This window comes from Heterocephalus glaber, unplaced genomic scaffold (genome assembly GCF_053883595.1).
Source record: "Heterocephalus glaber isolate CG9 unplaced genomic scaffold, H.glaber_assembly_v1.0 deba00000768, whole genome shotgun sequence".
Lineage (NCBI taxonomy): Eukaryota > Metazoa > Chordata > Mammalia > Rodentia > Bathyergidae > Heterocephalus > Heterocephalus glaber.
Genome location: NW_028258162.1, coordinates 7,634,195 through 7,652,904, shown reverse-complemented (window position 1 = coordinate 7,652,904; position 18,710 = coordinate 7,634,195). Strand labels below are relative to the sequence as shown.

The following is an 18,710-nucleotide window of genomic DNA, read 5'->3' as shown; positions in this document are numbered from 1 at the left end:
AGCACTTCAAAAAAGCATCTTCCGTAAAGGTTTCAAACTGTAATTAATAGTTTTTGTGATCAGGATGGTTTAGTTTTAGAGATCAGGACGTTCTCATCAGGGAGACTATACCATTGTAGGAACCTCTTCTGCTCTGCAGTCCAGGCTTTCTTAGCTTGGGGGGCTGGGGGGGGGGAGTAGCCACGTGACTGCGCAAAGCATGCTGGGGACAGGCGGGAAGCCCTTTCTGCCCATGCGCACGTGTGTGGAGCCGGGCGCTGGACTATGACGTCACGCGTCCCCACGTCTATATTTCAGCAATGGGCGGGGCTCCAAGTGTCCACGCTCTGAGGAGAGTTGGCGACAGGTCCTAGGCCGTGAGTTAAGTAAGTATTTGTTTCAAGAAGGGATTTCGGAATAAACTATCTCCGTCATAATCTTGGGAGTTACTGCAATTCTAAGACAAATCAACAGTTTCCTTGTACCAGACATGTTCCTTAGAGCACTGAATAGAAGAAATGAAAGGAAACAGAACCCGCTGTAGAAGCCTGACCTCTGGGCCTTTCCCCCCAGCAGCGCACGTGGATCCACTCGCTGAGGCCCAGCGGGGTTGGCCGGGCCAGGTCTCTGCCTGTCACTTGTCTATGTCCCTCCTTGTCCCAGATCCCGCCCAGCCCAGCAAGGGGGCCCGCCTGTTCGTCCTGTCTAAGCAGTGCGCTTTTTAAATCCTTTTTTAAATTGAGTACGAGGTGAGGCTAAGACAGGAACATCTGATCCAAGTTTCAGCAAAGAGTCTTTCTTGGCGCAGACTGCCCAAGTTATTTTAGTCTGGGACCCAGAGGCTGTTTCTGAACCTCGGGCCTGGAACAGGACACGCAAGGCTAATGAGTTCTGGGCTTCTTAGTGGTAAAGTAGGAGTTTCTGTCCCATAATGGCCGGCAGGCTGCGAGGACAGGCTGGATTCCCATTTTTCAGTTCTCTGGTTTCCCTTGCCCAGGAATCTGGCATTGCAGGGTCTACGCTGTTTTCTACACCAGCAGCTTTGCGGTGCCGTTTGCCCTAGCAAGTGTGGTTGCCCTTTTCCCTGGCCAGGAGTCGTCTTGTGCCTTTAAAAAAATTTTGTTTGATGCATAACAAGTGCTCATTAAATGTTTTGGTACTGTTGTTCATCCTGATGGTGTGCCCTGCACAACAAACACTATATTTTCTGGCCATGTTGATTATTGAATTAGTTGGGATTGAATTAGGGGTATTGGGACCTCTATCTAACCAAACAGTTAAAAAAGCAATTTCTAGAGTTTTAATCCTTTCCTCTGAACTTCTGGGGCCCTCGATGCACTCATAAGTTTTGGTTGTTTTTTGAAACAGGGGTTCACTATGGAGTTCAAACTGACCTTGAACTCACCATGTCACCCAGCCTGGCTTTGAGCTCAAAGTGATCCTTTTGCCTCCACCTCCTAAATGCTGAGATAACAGGCCTACACTATCATGTCCCACTTGCACTCACACTTTTAAAAATCGTTTTGTTTTATCTCCTCTACTGGATCCTATTTCTTGAGCAGAGGAACTGTGTATAAGTGTGCATTTCCTACAGGACACAAAATAGGTCATTAATAAATATTTGCTTAACAAATGAATGATTCTCTAGCTGTATCTTGTCCTGAATTTACCAAATTCACCACATAATTTCTTTTGTGTTGGAGAGATCTGGCTTAGTTTCTGCATAACTGGCCCTGCTGGCTGGGGAGGTACTGCTCTCTTAAGGGAACAGTCTGCCTTTGGAAAGGAATCATTAGCAGAGCCAGAAACAGAATTCAGGAGTCCCGGCCAACGTTCCACACAGTTAATCTCAATTTATGAATGTGAATCACTGTGGGCTTTGTCAGCTGCAGGACTTTTCCAGGCAGCAGGTTTAGTGTTAGCTTCAGATCAGGAAGGAATTAAGTGACGGAAAAGGTAGGAGAGGTTATCTGCCCTCTCCCCTTCCCTGGCTTCTGGGGTTTGGCTCTTTTTATGTTTTAAAATGGGAATGGAAGAGATGGAAGAGGACCGGTAGGGTGGATTTGCATGAGAATAGGGGACCGGAGAGAAGAGTGTGACAGAGAAATCTCTGCTCACTCTGAAGGCCGGAAGTGTCATGTTAGGCCGCCTCCAAGGGCACAAAGAGGGACTAAATAATTGTCCACGGACCACAGCCTTTCCTTTCTTTCTTTCTGATCTAGAAAATGACAGATTTCTCCTTAGCAGTTGGCAGCGCTGAAAACCGTTTGATTTAATCTATCTTCTTTTCCTTCTAGAGCACTAGATGAAAAGTGTTTCTAGGTCACTAGCCCACACAGGGCACGCAGGTAGCTTATTACAGGAGCATTCGTTTTCGCCTACCTGGTCCACTCCTCGGGCCACCAGAGTCTGGATTCGCACGCTCAGATCGGGTTTTTTTCTGAATATGGCTGGAGCAATTCCTGGAGGGGTTCGTTAGCTGGGAGCTTTATAGAGATGATAAAAGCATTAATTAAGAATGCCAAAGCCACACGTGGAAGGAGACCTAGACCCAATTTATGCCGCCGCCGAATGGGGACACCATTTTATATACAGCGACCCCAAATGCCCTGCGGTCCGGCACTGCTATTAATTTATTATTCTGCACTGCTGGGGTCTTGGGCCACACTGGCCTGAGGGAGGATCTCTCTGTGCAAATTCAACATTTTCTGTCTACCGGAAAGGCTCAGGGCTGCAGAAGACAGAAGATAGTTCATTGCTACCAAGTCCTTTCTCCAGCTAGCTCTTCAACCAGGAGTTTTTTCTTTTCTCTCTTTCTCTCTCTTTTTTTTTTGAGACAGTCTCTGCATGTAACCAAGGCTGGAGTCCAACTTTCAGCGATCCTCCTGCCTCAGTCTCCTGACTGCTGCAGTGACAGGTGTGTGACTCCAGGCCTGGTTTGTGAGTGAGTTTTTAAAAACGTAGTTTGTAATCTGCCTCGATAAAGATGGATTTGAAATAGTGAGTCACTGCATTTTTAATGCTGTCTTCTTGGCTTCTCCCACCCTCCCTTATGTGGAGGAATAGTCCATGAAATACGAGACTTATCCGAAATCAAGAGTCAAGGGTACTTAGGGTTTATTTATTTACTTTTTGGTACCGGGGATCAAACTCAGGACCTTGCACCTGCGAGGCAGGTGGCGGCGCCATTGAGCTAAATCCTGGGCCCTCTTAGGGTTTATTTTTAATTAGTACGTGATTGCAGTACATAATGGGTACAGTCCTCCTGCAGAGTTGGTCCATGTACAGAACACCTGTTGATTCCTTTTTCACCCCCTTTCCGCAATGACTGCCCATGGTTACAGCTGGGGTGGAGTTGTAGGAGTCTTATCGTCTCCATTGACATCACTGTCACTTTAATTGAGATCTTTGCACTCAAGTGCCATTTGCAAGATCTTCGAAGTACTTTCAGTATGATTTGGCATTGAAAAAAGGTTGTGTTTGTAGGAATGTATGGAAAATGAGTAGGATGATACATAACAAAAATCTATGCTGCTGGTCGAGGTGGTGCATGCCGGTAACCCCAGCACTTGGAAGGCAGAGGCAGGAGGATTGCCACCAGTTTGAGGCTAGCCTGGGCTACATAGTGAATTCAGGGCCAGCCTGAACTGCTAAGAGAGGCCCTGTCTCAAAAAAACAAAAACAAAAACAAAACAAAAAAAAGGAGGAAAATCTATGACTAAATAAGCCCCAAAGACCTTTGTCTATAGGTATAAAAGGTGTAGATGGTGAAGAAGCATCAAATGGTGTAATTTTCTCCTTTGTATTTTTAGGGGGATATAATCAGCTATCTGGGCCTGTGTGGTGGCACACTCCTGTAATTCCAGCACATGGGAGGCTGAGGGAGCAAGTTCAAGGTCAGCCCGAACTACACACTGAGACCCTGTCTCCAGAATACAAACAAATGAACACATCTCCCTAAAAACCCCCAAATCAGTTATCTGAAGATCAGTGTCCTCCCGGTGATGGGGCCAGGGCCCCCCATGTGCTGGGCAAGCACTCTACCCACTGAGCTGCCCAGTCCTAGGTCTGTGCCTCGGGAGGTATGGTAATGTTCGATTTGGCTTGCAAAGCTGAATTTAATGTCTCTCTCTCAGGATGCTTCTCGTTCTGAGGTGCTTAATGTCTCCCTAGCATCTAAGAATACATGAAAGGGAATTGTTTGTAATCTGTTTACTATGAAATTTGTCCAAGTTCAGGCAAAAGTTATTCAATCTTCCTTACTTCAAAGCCTATGGGGGTGCTGAGAAATCTGGCACACAGATTGGCACGAGGAGAGCTATTACAACTCAGGAAGGAGTAAGAATGAGATTATAGGACTACTCTGGCTAGATAAGGCCTGTATTGCAGTTTTCTCTAGACAATATCTTTATGGCTTCATAAGGAATTGTTTACAGACTTCTCCACAGGCTTGGGGCCATCAATCATCTGGCACACATTTGTTGAGAAGCTACTATGTGTAGAACTCAGTGTAAACGCACCCCTAGTATTTAGAGAGCCTATTGTGTGCTAGGCATTGTGCGGGGCTCTAAGAATGCACAGCCAGAAGAGGCTGACAGCCTTCCTGGTATTTCTTTTCTTTCTTTTTTGTTTGTTTTGAATAATTGTTGGTTTTGTTTTTGGTACCGGGGATCGAACTCAGGTCCTTGAGCTTGCGCAGCAGGCGGCAAAAACACTGAGCTAAATCCCTGGCCCTTTTGTTTGTTTTTTGAGACAGGGTCTCACTATGTAGTTCAAGCTGGCCTTGAACTCACTATGTACCCCAAGCTGGTCTCGAATTCCTGGTGATTCTCCTGCCTCAGCCTCCTGAGTTCTTGACTGTGGCATTGGCGATTAAGTTCCAAAGCCAGCCACAGCACAGGCTTTTCCTGCTGGCATCCGAAAGCCCTATAGGGTGGGCCATGGCAGGGGATCAGGTGAGGCGCTGGCAGGAAACCCAAGGCGCACTCAAGGTGGGTGCTTTTTGGGGAGTTTGTTGAAGGCCTTGTTTACAATGTGAGCTGGCCTCCAAGGATTCTGGCCCCGGGGGAGCCAGGAAAGCCCAAGGCTGTGGGAGAAGGACAGGTGCCAGGGAGAGTGAACGCAAGTGTTCAGACAGATGCCTCCATGCGATGACATAGGAAGGCTCTGCCAGTGTGGTGGTGCACACTGGGAAGGCTGAGGCAGGAGGATTGCTGCAGGTTTGAGGCCATCCAGGCCTACATAGTAAGATCCTGTCTCAAAATAACAAGGACTAAAACAGGCTGTCCTGTGACAGAGCCCTGGTTTGCTTCAAATCGAGGCAGAATCCCTTCTTCACTGTTAAGAAAGATGTGATAGTGAACATTTTTGTGCAAAAACAATTTATGAATTTTATATTTCTTTGGGCCAGAGTCCCTGGAATAGAATTATTAGGTCAAAGTTTAGGCTCTGGATTCTACATGTGTCTTATTAAAAATACAATTTTTATATGTAAAGTTTTGTTTATTTAATTGTGGTCAAGCTTATGAAACAGCATGAGTTAATTTATTACATATGTTTCTTAAGGATTTAATAAAATGCTTAACTTTATTTTATTTTTTTAGATAGGGTCTTGCTGTTTATTTCAGGCTGGCCTGGAACTCAGAGATCCTTGTGCCTCAGCCTCCCAAGTGCTGGGATTACAGATTTGTGTCATGCTCAGCTCAGTATTTGGCTTTTTAAGGCTAACCTTTTCAGCAGCCTGGTTCTCTGCTTCACAACTTGCAGGCTACAACTGGAGCTTCCTTTCTGGCCAAACTCAAAACTTTAAAAATCATTCTGCTTGGCCCTTTGCTCTTGATTCTCAACATAGATCTGGCTAAAAGTCCCCAAGAGTAGCCATGCCACCACTTCAACATCAGACAGCCTTGAAATTTCTTCCATCAGATTAATTAGTTCATTGCCCTTAATCCCAGTCTCTTGGAAAGTCTCTGAACATGAGCAAAATAGAAAAAAGTTGTCTACTAGAGCATAACACACACAACACACATAACACAGCATAATTTAGCGGCATTTCCATCAGCATTCTGGTCTTCTGAGCTCCGTCCAGAATCTCCTACCAAGTTTGGCTCACAGCATTCCAGTGCTGCTTCTTCAGCTAGTGTCTCCAAACCTTTGCAAACTCTTCCTGCAAGCCAGTCCCAAAGATTTCTGAAGCTCATTCCAAAGGTTCCTGGTCAGGAATCATCACAGCAGCAACCCTACTTCTCTGGTACTTAAATCTGTCTTAGTTAATTTCTCATTGATGGGACAAAATACCCACTCACAAGTTAAAGGAGAACAGATTTTTTTTTTGTACTGGGAACTGAACTCAGGACCTTGTGCTTGAGAGACAGGCATGGCACCACTGAGCTAAATCCCTGGCCCAAGAACAGACTTCTTTTGGCTCATAGTTTGTAGAGGTTTCCATCCGTAGTTGGCTGGGTCTAAGGCAGGGCAGCATGGCAGAGGAGAAACAGTCCATGGCAGGGCTGACAGGAAGCAGAGAGAGATCAAAGGAAGAGAAGGGAGATAGACCCTTCTGGGCCCTGCCCCCAATGACTCACTTCCTGCAACCAGGATTCACCTCCCAGCATCACACCCAGGCACGAACCAATCAGTGGACTAAACCAGTACCACAACTCCATGATCCAGTCACCTCCCAAATGCCATGTATGATTGTATGAGGTTTTAGAAATGGCATCTGGATATAAACCATAACACAAACAAAAAAGTGAGCTGGTTCTTTTTTTTTTTTTTTTTTTTTTTTTTGGGTACTGGGGATCAAACTCAGGTCCTTACGCTTGCACAGCAGGCGGCAAAACCACTGAACTAAATCCCTGGCCCAAAAGTGAGCTTCTTGAAGACTACATATAATTTGGCCTTGCTTTTCTAACCTGACAATCTCTGTTTCATCACCAGTGTTTAATCCACTTATATTTAATGTAATTATTGATATACTTAGGTTTAAATCTACCATTTGGCTATTCATTTTCTAGTTCTATCTGTTGTTATTTCTTTTCTTTTCTTGCTTTTTTTGGATCTTGATTACTGTAAAGTGTTCCATTTATCTTTCTCTATATTTGCTTATAAATGAAGTAGCAGGTACACACCTGTAATCCCAGCACTCAGGAAGCTGAGGCAGGAGGATCGCTGTGTGTTCAAGGCCAGCCTGAACTACATAGTGAGATCCTGTCTCAAAAGAAAAGAAAAGAAAAGAAAAAGAAGTAGCGGATTGCCAAAGCTGACCCCAAGTGAGCCTTTTGCAAACCCTTGCAGTCGTGGAAAGCCTTTGATTCATTTCACTTAGCAGAAGAGGTGGAGTCAATGAGCTGCTGGTTCTGGGCCTTCAGAAGGCCTGGAAACTTCTGCTCTCGTGTCTGTGGGGTTCTGAGGTAAACCATGTGAGTCATGTGAGAACTCTGGCTACCCCTCTAGGCAGATATTCAGCAAGCTCATATGCTCATATGCTGATTCTCTTTGTGTGTTTCTTGATTGTTTTTTATTTGGTACTGGGAATCAAACTCAGGGCCTCACACTTGCCAGGCAGGTGCTGTGCTGTTGAGCTACATCTCTGCCCCCCTCTTTTTTATTATTATTATTATTGTTATTTCTTGAGTTTCTTGGCTATGTGTTTTCATCAAGTTTAATGCATACTTGGTTATTATTTAATTAATTTATTTTTCATTTGTTTTTGAGATAGGGCCTCACTCTGTAGTCCTGGCTGGCCTTGAACTCACTATGTACCCCAAGCTGGTCCCAAACTCCCAGAGACCCTCCTGCCTCAGCCTCCCAAGGGCTGAAATTCAGGTGTGGGCTACCACGCCTGGCTAGGTTATTATTTTATTTTATTTTTATTTTTATTTTTTGGTACTGGGGATCGAACTCGGGTCCTTGCGCTTGTGCAGCAGGCAGCGAAACCACTGAGCTAAATCCCCAGGCCCTAGGTTATTATTTTAAAACATATTTTCCTGCCTCAATATTTCCTCCTCTTCGGGAACTCTTGTCATCTGCATGTTGGGCTGCGGGATGTTGTCCTGCAGGTCAGTAGGACTCTGCTCCTCTTTCACCTCTCCTGCTGTCTGTGCTTCAGTTTAGATGAGCTTCAGTGCCTTATCTTTGCTTCACTGATGGCATTCAGATGCCTCCCTGTCTGAGTGCAGCTTAGTGTTTATTTAGACACTTGGTGGGGTCCCTTTCTCTTCCTCCTCCCCCCTTGTCTAGTCTTTCTCTTCTTCCTCCTCCCTCTGCTCTTCTTCCTCCTCCATCCCTAACCCTTTCCCCTTCTTTCCTCCTCCCCTTCCTAACTTGCCCAGGCTGGCCTGGAACTTGTGATCCTCCTGCCTCAGCCTCCTGAGTAGCTGAGATTACAGGTGTGCCCCTCTGGGCCAGGTCACCACTTCTTTATTCTGTTAGTTAGAATCCAGTCACTAAGTCTGGCCCACACAAGGAGAGAGAAATGGGGCTCTGCTGCTGCTTCAAGGGAGCACTTTAGGCACTGGGGTCCAACAAGGTTGTGTGATGAACAGTCACAGGACCCCAGCAGCACAGAACCCTGGGCATTCACAGTCCCTGCAGCTGGGGTGGTGGGCAGTTCTGTCCCTTGGCAGCTGTGGGGGGCTCTGTTTAAGCAGGGAGAGGCCTCCTGCAGGCAGACAACTTCTGACAGCTGTTTGATTTTGGTTTGAGGTCTCACCACTAATATATAATTACTATTTAAATAATAGATCATATGCACACAGAGCCGGGCATGGTGATGCACACCTGTAATCCTGGCACTTGGGAGGCTGAGGCAGGAGGATCACCACAAGTACAAGGCCAGCCTGGGCTACATAGAGCTGTGTCAAAGCACAAAATGAAACAGTATCAAAATCCCTGTTTTACTCATAATTGAAAAAGAATTCCATATATAACTTGTAAAACCAATACTCTCCACACTTACAATTTACCTTTGGTGTGATAATACTGGTGCTATTAAATGATGTCTTATGTGATTAATTTACAACTTTGCTCCACATTTCCACTATAGTTTACAAATAATCTGAATAATTTCATTGCTATTATATATTTTTATAGAGCTTAATAAATAAAATATTCTTACTTTTGAAGTACAAGCAATGTTGGTTTTGGCATTGCATTTAATTTTTTATGTATATCTGCTCCATTTCATCTATTTAAATCTTTGTGTTTTCATCTACACCTTTTTAAAAATAGTTATAAAAATGTTATTATTCTGGAGTTAATTTGTATATATATTTAAAATTCACTGAGTTATCAGATGAATGGTTTTGTTTTTCTAAATTGTCTGGTTTCATTACAGTAAGCATGAAAGATTTGCTTTATTCAGTTGAAAAATACTGGAATAATGCTGTGTTGCTTTATTATTTTAAACAGCTGAATTGAATTTGGCATGCAAAATATAACACTTCTATTTGAGGAATCAGCATACATCACTATTTTTTGTTGGCTGTTTCTTGCTCTTTGTGTCTGTTTTTTTGAGCTAGTATCTCCCTGTGTAGTTCAGGCTGACCTTGAACTCGCTGTGTAGCCCAGGCTGCCCTGGAAGTCACGGAGATCCACCTACCTCAGCCTCCTGAGTGCTTGGATACAGGTGTGCACCACCACACCCAACTTGGAAACTCTCTTATTGAAATTTCTTTTTTTTTGTGGTACCGGGGATAGAACTTGAGACCTTGCGCTTGCGAGGAAGGTGGCGGTGCCACTGAGCTAAATCCCTGGCCCTGCTTATTGAAATTTCAAACACATCCAAGCACAGAATAGTCTTGTGAAGCATCTACAGGCATTGGCCAACTGCAGCAATGATCAATATTTTATCATTTTCATTCTCTCTACCTGCCTTCTCCTTCAGTACTTACATTTTTTTTCTTTTTTCAGCACTGGGGATTTGGACCCAGGACTTTGTCCTGTGTGACAGCCAAGCACTCTACTACTGAGCTACACTCCCTGCCCAACCTCAAGTACTTCGTTAATGTCTTCAGAAGGTAAAGAAAGGCCTCTTTCCTCAGTATCAGCACAAGAGCATAATCATTACCCCCCCCAAAGAATAATCACTCCTTAATTTCATCTAATTCTCAGTCCATGTGCAGGTTTCTCCAATTGCTCAAAAATGTCTTTGTACAAATAGTTTGTTTGAATCAGGATTTAAAGATGACCCACACATGTATTTGGTAGTACCTTGCATCTTCTGCTACTGACAATGATTCTTTCTCTCTCTTTTTTTTTTTTTGGTACCGGGGATCGAATTCAGATCCTTGTGCTTTCGAGGCAATTGGCAGAACCACTGAGCTAAATCCCAGGCACTCCTGATTCTCTTTTAAAAACTGTGTATTTGGGAAGCTGGGCATGGTGGTGCCTGCCTGTCATCCAAGCACCGGGGAGGCTGATGCAGGAGGATCAATGAATGTTTGTGGCCAGCCTGAACTCCACAGTGAGACCTTGACTCTAATAATGATAGGAACTAACTCAAAACCCCCACAGAACTATGTACATGAGCTGGAGTTGCTGCCCTGGGTTCCCTCCCTGGGGCCACGGAATAAACAGAACAGCCCATGTGTTTGTTAAACAGGAAGCTGGTAAAATATCCTTCGGATTTCCCAGATTCTGGGTTTGCCCATCCAAAATGCTCCTCTGCTTCCGGTGATTCTAGTGGTAACCACAAGCTCTCAAGGCTTGCTTGAGACCTGTTCAGCACTGTCCGGACACTTTTCAGGTCTCGCGAACACACACCTCTCAGCGGGCTGGTCACTCTTCCAAGCTTAGCTGGGTGGCAGGTTGCAGTGAAAGCTTTGCGTGGCCCCTGCAGGATGTGCTACAGTCCTGGGGGCTGGGCCGGGACAGATCTGCCTGCTGAGCTGACTGCTCTGAGGTTGTCCCTTCCTCTGGGAATTTCAGTCAAGGGATGGAAGCCACAGAGCTATGTCAGGGTGTGTGATATTAGATTTCTTTAGCACCAAGGCTTGCCACTTTGCTGTTTTGTGCTGAAAAAATTTCTACTGATTGTGTCTAAAAATAAAAAATAAGACGGATAAGGGAGGTGATTACACCCAGAAAACACTAAGAATCGGGAACTTGCTACTGAATCGCAGGCAAGGGCTTTTCTTTTCCTTCCTGGTCTTGAATTAATACAGTTTGCCCTTTAAACTGTATAATGTAACTACGTTGCCACCTCCCATGGACAATTCAGTTTGTCCCTTAGGTTATAGCTCATTCGCTCCCAATAATGAAGATAATCATGTCAGCTTTGGACTTTGCAAATTGAAGATAGCATCCAGATTATGGTACACTTTATTTATTTATTTATTTATTTATCCATTTATTTATTTATTTTTGGTACCAGGGATTGAACTTGGGACCTTGTGCTTGGGCAGCAGGCACCGGAATCACTGAGCTAAATCCCCGGCCCTATGTGTTTTATTTTTTAATTGACAAATAATAACTATATATTGATGGGTTACAATGTGATTTTTTTTTTTTGGTACCAGGGATCAAACTCCAGTCCTTGTGCTTGAGATGCAGGTAACGGAAACACTGCTAAATCCCGGCTCCAATGTGATGTTTTGATATATCAATGCATTTGGAATTTCAGGTTCTAGTCTTTATTTTTGTTTTGTGTTTTATTTTTAATTTTTTAATTTTTTTTTTTTTTGGTACTGGGGATTGAACTCAGGTCCTTGCATTTGTGAGGCAGGCGGCGGAACCACTGAGCTAAATCCTTGGCTTTGTTTTGTGTTTTGATGCAGGTCCTTGCTATGTGGTTTAGCCTGGCCTTGAACTTACTGTGTAGCCCAGTCTGGCTTATGACTTGTGGTGATCCTCCTGCTTTAGTCTTCCTGTTACCGGGTTTTGGGGTGCTGGAGTTTCCCCTTAGAGGTGGTTTCTAGGTTCTTTCTGTCCTTACCAAAGAACTGGTCAAGACAAGGATAAAGGTAGCAAGTTTTATTAAAGGTAGGGAAAAAGGCTGTGCAGAGTGAGCTTGGGCCACATAAAGGTAGGAAAAGAAGTGCACCCTATAGCGTGAGGGCGGCCACCATGCGAGAGAGAACACGGTGGCAAAGACTCAGTGTAGACTGTCGTTTTGTATCACCCAGTCCTCAGGCTGACGACAGTCTAGGCTGTCCTATCAAAACGCTGGTCGAGTTCTTTCCAGAAGTCCTTGTGCAGGGTTTTGCTAACTGCTCGGCACTTGTGTCCTGGGATTTTGTAATTAACAGGTCACACCCACTCCCCCAGCCAGTTTTCCATGCCCCAATCTCCTGTCTCATTTCCCCCTGAGAGATGAAATGCCCATAATTCTTCTTGGATGCTGAGGGAGTGGGGGGTCTCTGTTTTCTATAGCTTTTCCCCGCAGGAAGGGGGTGTAGGCCCCACCTACTGTATGTATGTGTTCTCCAGCTGCCTTGGGGTGCTGTGGCTCACTGGCTGGGCTGCAGAAAGAAAGCTGGTCAGGAGACAGGGAGAAAAGCCTCAGCCTCCCAAGTGCTGGGCTTGCTCTCTCCTTTCAGTGCCACAGTCCCAGTTAGGAGGGCTCATCCTTGTGACTGATTACTTCTGAGGCCTCATTTTCAAGGCCCTCGTCACCAGGGGTTAGATTTTAACAGAGGAGTTTTAGAAGAACATGTTTGGTCACTAACAAGTATTATGAGCACTACATTATTAGTGTGTACGGATCTCTTACTACCCAAATATTAGTATGGAGCGCAAGGGTCCAATCATTAAAAAAAGACACAGAAGTGGAAATGCCAGTTACCCTGATTGACCACCACATGCTGTGCACACTGTCAAAATGCTATTCTGGACCCCATGAAAATGTGCAAGTTTGTAGCTCAGGGAAAGAGTGTACGGCTTGCATGTACAAGGTCCTGGGTTCAATCCCCAGTGCTGCAAGAAAAAAGAATTATATAATGTTCATTAAAGTCATAATAATAGCTGGGTGTGGTGGTGCACACCTGTCATCCCAGCATTGTGGGAGGCTGAGGCAGGAGGATTGTACACTTGAGTTCAACCCGGGCAACTGAATGACTTAAAGGGACCTTGTCTTAAAACAAAGAGTCAAAAAAGTCTGGGATGTAGCTCAGTGCAAAAACCCTAGGTTCAATCCCCAGTACTGGCCAAGAAATTAGTACAAGTTTTATTCTTGTAAGCATTTCTGTACTTAATTCCAAATTCTGCCAAGGCTGAACACGTGTGTCCGCTGAAGAACAACTGTTAGGAGATGCCTGGTCATGACAGGCTTTGGGAAGAGGCAACAGAACGCGTGTCTGCACCATGGTAAAAATACCCTGCACTCTTGCCTCGTAATATCAGTGATTCCCTAACTGCAAAGGTGGTCGCATGTATCTTTAGATTCAAGACACTCGTTACCAATCTCCTGTTTCTACAGTATATAAAAATTTGTATCCTTTGATTGGATCTTTATTTTTTTGAGACAGGACTTCACTATGTAGCCCAGGTTGGCCTTGAACTCATGGCCATCCTCCTGCTTCAGCCTCCTGAGTGTTAGGACTACATATGTGCACTACCACACCTGGCTTTCAGGGAATGGATTTTGTGTGCTGAACTTTTTTCTTAGATCTAAAGATTCAGACAGAGTCTTGTGGTTTTCTCCATAGATTTCCTTCCGGGAGAACCACCCAATTCTTATTTTTTTTTCTTGGTACTGGGGATCGAACTTGGGACCTTTAGCTTGCGAGGCAGGCGCCAGAACCACCCAATTCTTACACAAATTAAAATGATTCCCAGTTCCATTCCACAATTCTCCTGTGGAGGACTCAAAGCTCCCCCTGTCACCTGGGACACAGTCACAAGTGGAGAATAAACACTGGTAGTTAATGGCCCTGCTGAGTGCAAATGGGAGCGAGGAAGGCGGAATGGCCACACCTGCTAGGGGTTTTCTTCCTCTTCTGGGTGTGGCACGGTGGTTACAGGCCTGGGCTTTTTAGTAAGGCAGCCCCGGTCAGTTCCTGATGCTTACAAGCTTATGGCCTGGGCTGAGTTTTAAGCCCTTCCGAGCCTTAGTGCCTTGTCTGTGAAATGGATCAGCAGTAGCCTTACAGGGCTGTTGAAGATGAAATTATAGATTTAGATAGATCCAGGCACATGGAGGCATCGTAACCCAACTGTGTGCTTCCCCTATTCACAGGCTGAAGCCCTAGCCCCACTCTCACAATGGGACTAGTTTTACAGAAAGAATCTTGAAAGAGTAATTAAGTTACAGTGACAGTAACCCAAACAGTCGGGTGTCCTTATGGTGGTGTTTTGTTTTTTGTTTTGTTTTGTTGGAGGCAGGGCCTTGCTATGTAGTTCAGGGTGGCTTTGAACTCACTATGTACCCCAGGCTGGCCTCCAACTCACAGCGATCCTCCTGCCTCAGCCTCCTGAGTGCTGGGACTGCAGGGGTGCGCCACCACACCAGGCTCTGGAATATTCCCAATGTGCCGTTAGTTGAAGGTGCAGATGTGGATCCCGTGGATACCGGGCTGACCACACCTTTGTTCAGTAAATGTAGCCATTATGACTATTTTTCAGCTTTTCCAGTGAAACTTCGACAGAAAGCTTATTCCCCAAATCACATGCACACCGTGGGTCATTTTCTGTGGTAAACGCAGGCCCAGAGTGTCCTCCGCTGTCTTGGCGAGCAGTTGCATTTCTGGCTGAGCCTGTATGACCTCCATGCAGGTGTCCTCTGGGATCCACCTCGGCTGCAGACATCCTGCCTGTAGACCCACTCCCCTCTCTGCCCTGCGCCCATGCATCTGTCTCCCCAGGGACCTAGCACAACGAATCCCGGAATTCAGTTTAGTAAGTGGGGAGTCCAGCTTTGTTTGGTAATCTTGTTAACTACTGCAAGGGTGACATTGCGGGGCAGGGGCCATCTTTCGTGTTGCGCCTCAACCTCTTCCCAGAGAGGTGGTGGGGCCTCCGAGCACTGCGGTGACCTTGGGGTCTTGTCAGCTGCTGGGGGGGGGGCGGCGGCAAAAGGCGTCCTGTTTAACTCCACCAGAGACCCAGCAACTCCAGGTGCACCTACTGCTAGCTTCATTTACCTGGAAAGGGCAGATACCTCCTCCCGTGATGAGGCCCCTGGGTTTTCCAGAAATGCAAGCAATTAGCTCAGCAAGAACAGGTGACAGTGAATCAGTGGTGGCAGTGAATCACTGTGCCCCTGCCACTGTTCCTAATGGGGTGATGCGGTTTGCCTGGGAGGCAGGGTCCCACTGGTATTACAGATTTTTTTCCCTTGTGGCTGATAGGGCAGGCACCTGACACTGAGTCGTACTTGAAGGTCCACGGGAGCGGGGTCAGTGTCCCCAGTTTGCCTTCCGTCTAAACGACATTGCCACACTTTCTCAGCTGCATCTGAGCTGCTGCTGAGCAGTGGCGGCCCGGAAATAACTGGGATGGCTCTGGAAGTTCTCACGTCACTCCTGTCTTGCTCTATTTGTGGAGAAAAGAATGATAATGACTACCTCACAGGAGATGTGGGGTGTTTTACAAAGCAATTTTACACTTGAAAATGATTTTAGAATACATTAGCAAAACAAAGAAAACGGGACAGGGAAAAGAGAATTATTGAAAGAAAATGTAAAATACCATAATTGCCTTAAGAGAAAAATCTGCAGTATAATTTAATGAGTATGAAGGTACTTTTCTTAACTTAAAAAAACTTACATATACCATCATTGAAAATAGTTCGTAGGAATCTAATAAATGAAACATAAATCTTTCCTATATTTCTTTTGTTTGTCGTGAGATGGAGTCTCACTATATACCCCAGGCTGGCCTTGAGGTCATGTGAATCCTCCTGACTCAGCCTCCTGGGTGCTGGGATTACAGGCACGTGCTACCACACCTGGCTTCCTTTATGTCTCTTCTATATCATCATACTAGCTTCCTGCTATTTGGCTTCTGATGCTCACACTTAAAGGATGAAGTGCTATCCTAAAGCAGAAAACAGCAAGAACAACAGCAAAACAACCAAAGGTACATCTAGTATGCGTAGTGCCTTTTAATGTACATTTCAATTTTAGCATGTTTCAGTAAACTAAGAAAGCGCTATGTTAACAGGGTGATGGTAATTTTCATTGTGTAAGGTAAGTACTTAATTCTTCTTTTTATTAGTGGGGATTGAACCCAGGGCCTTTGCACAGAGGTACCATGGTGGGCGGAGCCGGGGAGGGTTACTCAAATGTAGAGGCCCCGCCTCTCCCACAGGCCCAGCCTCCCACTGCACCCTGGGTGTGGAACTTCCTGCTGGATGGGCCCACCGAAGTCAGCAGCCCAGGACCCTGTTACTCTCCAAAAGCCCTGCCTGTGAGCGCTGGGGGGTGGGTGGGGGCTGTCTCTGTCTAAACTGGCAGGTACTATGGTCATGTTCCGCAAAGTAAAGGTGTTTCATAAATACAATACCAGTGTAACGCCTAGTCAGATTAGTAAGTGTGCCTTGGTATTTCCTATGTTAACTCCATTCTGGGATTCTCCTGATCATTCCTAAAATGTATTTTTATGTGATTTTTTTTCACGTTAGTGTCTGAACAAGGTCCCCATGTACTACCTTTAGTTTTCATGTCTCTTAGATGTCTTTTTGTATCAGTGTTCTTCCCTTGTGTTAGTTGCTTTCCCGCAGCTGGGACACAATACCCGACACCCATAAGTTAAAGAGGAGAGGTTGAATTTGGCTCCCAGTTTGAAAAGGTCCACAGCCGGAGCCCAAGGCGGGGTGGCAGGGCGGAGGGGCACCCAGAGGAGAAAGGGCTCAGCACAGCTGGAAGCAGAGAGGGATCCAGGGAGGGGGAGCCCCGCCCTCCAGGTCACGCCCCCAGGAAACCCCTCCTCCCACCAGCCTCTCGTTTAGCTAAGAACCCATCATGGACTAATCCACTGATGAGTGGGTCCAGTCACCTCCCCAAGCCCCACCTCTGAGTGCAGGAGGCTTTGGGGGCATCTAGACAGAAACCCCAACACCTTCCTTCCTTTCATTGATTTGTGGGTAAAACCTATTCATTTGTCCTATCAAACAAATATACCTGGATCTCCTGATCTCCTTGTAGTGTTAACTGACTCTTCTGTGTCAGATTTTTTTTTTCTCTGTAAAGGCCTCCTTGGCCTTCCCACTGCGCCACATCCCCAGCCCTTCTTAAACTTTTTATTTTGAGACATAGTCTTGCTAAGTGGCTAAGTTTCCAAGGCTGGGCTTGAATTTGTGGTGATCCTTCTGCCCCAGCCTCCCAGAGTGCTGGGGTTATATATGTGCACCAGCCCATCCAGCTACATGTGTTTTTTCAGTGCCAGGGATTGAACCTAGGGCCTTACACGCTAGGGAGCTCTGCTGTCAGAGCTCTCAGTGTGACTTTTAGCCCAGAGAACTGGTTGTAGGTTCTGCTACTGTTACTGACTGTGTTTCTCAGTCACTTGCATTCTCCGCAGGTTCATTCCTGCTGTGCATACTTCCATTACCTATCTGGAAAAACAGGGCTAAGACTGGTTTGTTCTATCTTGGGCGTCATGCAGACGAACTGAGGAGCTTTGAATCTCTGAGGAAGAAAACTGTCCAGGAGCATGTAAAGAACCTCAGGCTGGGGCTGGGGATTTAGCTCAGTGGTGCCGCAACCTGACTCAAAAGCTCAAGGTCCTGAGTTCGATCCCTGGTACCAAAAAAAAAAAAAAAAAAAGAAAAGAAAAATCCTGTGACAGAGAACCTCAGGCTGGTGGGAGTTAGGGGACTTAGAAAACTAGAAGCTTGAGTGACAGTGGGGAGGAGGCATAGTTCTTTGGGTACAGCATTCAATAATATCCTTTCCCTCTCTGCATGTATATCAAGGTGTCTGCTCTTAACCAGTAAAGAAAGGTGAAAAAAACAGCCATCCGCTTCCATCTGGAGTGCCACATCACACTAGGCTGATTGTTTATCTTGCATTGTGACTCCCAGTAAGTGTGAGGATGAGGCGGGGATCTAGCCATTTCTTTGCTGAGGATGGGTGATGCCAGCAAAATAGCATGAAAAGGACATTTTGGTGTGGAAACCTGTGTTGCTTAGGGTGACAGTGTAGTGTCTAAACAGGTGACAGGTACTGTGGTGAACCTCCTGCCTCGGCCTCCAGAGTGCTAAGGTTACAGGTGTGCGCCACCATGCCTGGGCAGCCCATTTTATTTTATTTCATTTTATTTTATTTTGGGTCTCCCTAAGTTACCCAGGCTGGCCTTGAACATGCAGTCCTCCTGCCTCAGCCTCCTGGGCAGCTCAGGTTACAGAAGGGCACCATTGTACCCAGCAGAAAAGCACCTCAGGCAGGACTGTGTGCCAACCTTCACTGCCTCTCTTGTGGTGGCAGCAGCATCACAGTGCCACTGGCTCTGGGAACCGGGGTCACACGGTTGGTGTCACCGAGTGTCCCTTGGGACAGGCCCGGCACTGGGCAGGGAGCTTTGCCCTTGGGCCAGGAGCCCCGAAGTGCCTCTTGGGAAAGAGGCTCATCCCGGGGCCTCAGCGGGTGACCTTGGTGGAACAGACACCTTTCCAGCACGCACAGTGCTACAGACCTGCGTGGGCTCCATGGGGCAGCCCTACACCCAGGGGTGAGTCCCTCATTCGAGGAGCATACAAGGACACGGTGACAGGTGACACAGCCCCCAGCTGAGGGACATTGGGACAGCAAAGGTGGGAGGCGGGGAGGCTCCTCCTCTACAGGTTTTGGAGG

General features: G+C 46.1%; 1 long non-coding RNA gene across 1 annotated transcript; it reads left to right on the top strand.

Moving 5' to 3' along the window:
• The first annotated feature begins 249 nt into the window (after window positions 1-249).
• LOC110344919 (uncharacterized) lies at window positions 250-16,145 on the top strand. Its single transcript, XR_002387871.2, has 3 exons — window positions 250-365; window positions 9,892-9,998; window positions 15,904-16,145. It is a non-coding gene; the product is annotated as an uncharacterized LOC110344919 (long non-coding RNA).
• Window positions 16,146-18,710: the final 2,565 nt, after the last annotated feature.